At 42.9% G+C, this 2,470-nt stretch overlaps 1 pseudogene; it reads right to left on the bottom strand.

Moving 5' to 3' along the window:
• Window positions 1-464: 464 nt before the first annotated feature.
• Window positions 465-1,314, bottom strand: LOC118852924 (annotated as a pseudogene).
• Between the last annotated feature and the right edge of the window lie 1,156 nt (window positions 1,315-2,470).

Below are 2,470 nucleotides of genomic sequence, written 5' to 3'. Positions count from 1 at the left end.
TAAGTTTGAATCCTTCCTCTGGCGCTTGGTAACTGCGATCTTGGGGAGTGATTTAATTTCCCTCAGCCCCAGTTGACTAATCTGCAAAAAAGGGATGCCAGCAGCATCCTCCTCACAGGTTTATTGTGAGGAACAAATAGGAAAATATACATAAAGCACTTATTCTTTTCCTCTACTTTCTTCCCAATTTAGTCCTAAGCTAGAAGGGGGAAAGGATTCCTGCGTTGGTTGGGAGACAGAACTAGATGATCCCTGAGGCTCTCTTCTTCTCTGAGGTTCCATAAGGTGTGATGGGGCTGGGGTCAGGCTGGGGTAGGGTCCAAATGGAGCGAAACTTCAATTAGCAGCTACATTTCTCTAAAACCGTAACTGTAAGTGACCAACTTACATGGTCCATCAAAATACCAAAGGATTAGCGTTGTCTAGTTCAGCACTTGGTGGGTCCATTGGAGTTCTGGTTTCAGCTAGTGGTACCCACATAAAGCAGCCAGACTCATCTGATCATCCCTTGGTGAAGAGGTATTTTGGTCACTGTAGAGCTGAGCTAGGGCTAAACTCAGGATTTCTTTCTTTTCTTTAAAAACCTGAAGCTCTTTTCCAGCTCTTCTGGCTTCCTCTATCTCTCTCAGGGCCATGTGAAGCTCTTGAGAGACAATTCCTGGTGAATCTTGTTCCTTCATGATCCAATCCAGGGCCATGTGGCTCCTCATCCTTTCATCTAAAGAATACTGGGAACAGTTAGGAAATCACCTCCTGTCGGGAACACTTGGTTTCCCGAAAGACTTTTAGGCTTCCATTCCAGGGCAGTAGCTGGAAAACAATTATCAGCTCCTGAAATTCCAACATAGTTTTCCCCACGTTTGACTCCAGCATGTAGTGATAGGCTCCTATACTGGTACTTGGGTCATCAGCATCATTTATAGTGCTGCTGATGGAGGTGATGGCTTCCTGAATGCTTTCTATAATGAACTCCTTAGTAATCCTTCCAGAGGGCAGCTCATTGAAGTGGGAATTGATCAGGGCCACTTTGGCTGCATCCTGTCTCACTTGTGCTCTGCTTAGGCATCACTGGAAGTTACCAAAACAGCTTCCTCCAGGGAGGGTGACATAACTTACAAATGGAGGCCCAGGAGATGGCAATGATTCATATACCACCAAACCTTCACTTGGGAACACAGCTCTCTGTTGCTGTTTGCTTTCCCAAAATTCCTGCAGCATTGACACAATATTCAAGTGTTTAAATAAAAGATCTGGGTCTCTGTGAGGCAAGACTAGGGCAATGATGTGTTTCAGTGATTCCAAGGTTCTATCCATCTTGGCTCTGCCTTTTCGAGACTGCATGCACCAAGTGTCCACATGCATGAATTATTCCAGCCCTGTAATGAATTTGTGCAGTTCACTGATGCAGTGCATTATCAAAGAATCTCTTTTAACATCTGCCAATCAGACATTGCCCAGAACCTAAAGACCTCTCAGTGGGCCCTCCTCCCTGGCTCACTTATCTTTGTTCCACCCCACAATTCTTAATTACTCTAATGACCTAAACCAGGCTTACCTGTAATGAGCTGTAATGAGGGCCAATGGAACTATAATAAGTAAAAATTAGATTTGTTTTTTAGTTGAGAACTCACTCTCTCCCCTCCTTTTAAGCTTTTAGTATTTGGTTTATTTTTTTTTTTTTTGGAAAAGCTTCACAGATGTAGTAGAAGATATAGGGTACAGGCCTGAGTCAGGAGATCTTGGTCCCAGTCCCAGCTCCACTACTAACCAGCCATGTGGTTTTACAGAAGTTCCAATCCCATCCTGGGCCAACCACGTCTCATTGTTGTTCAGGCTGCACTCTGGCCTTCTTCCACTATGTCCCAGAGTCTGAGCCTGGTGATACCTTTGTCTCCCTAACTCACTTCCTTTTCAGTTTTCTTTTATGTGTTGTCTTACCCATTGGAATGTAAGTTTTTTTAAATTAAGTTTTAGTTTTCAGCATTCACTTCTGTAAGATTTTGAGTTCTAGATTTTCTCCTCCTCTCTCCCCTTTACCCTCCCCAAAATGGCACGCAATCTGATATAGACTCTACATAACCATTCATACTAAACACATTTTCACATTCGTCATGATGTAAAAGATTAGAACTGATGGGAGGAACCATGAGAAAGAAGAAACAAACAACAAAGAGAGCAAATGGTATGCTTCGATCTGCATTCAGCCTCCCTAGTTCTTTCTCTGGATGTGGATGGCATTTTCCATCATGAGTCTTTCGGAGCTGTCTTAGATCCTTCATTATTGAGAAAAGCTAAGTCTACCAAAGTTAGTCATCACAAAACGTTGTTGTTGCTGTGTACAATGTTCTCCTGGTTCTGCTCATTTCACTTAGCATCAGTTCATGTAAGTCTTTGCAGGTTATTCTGAAATCTGCCTGCTTATCATTTCTTATGGAACAACCATATTCCATTACATTTCTGTACCACAAGT

This window comes from Trichosurus vulpecula, chromosome 6, assembly GCF_011100635.1.
Source record: "Trichosurus vulpecula isolate mTriVul1 chromosome 6, mTriVul1.pri, whole genome shotgun sequence".
Lineage (NCBI taxonomy): Eukaryota > Metazoa > Chordata > Mammalia > Diprotodontia > Phalangeridae > Trichosurus > Trichosurus vulpecula.
The sequence above is the reverse complement of the archived record's forward strand: the minus strand, read 5'-3'. Positions and strand labels throughout refer to the sequence as shown.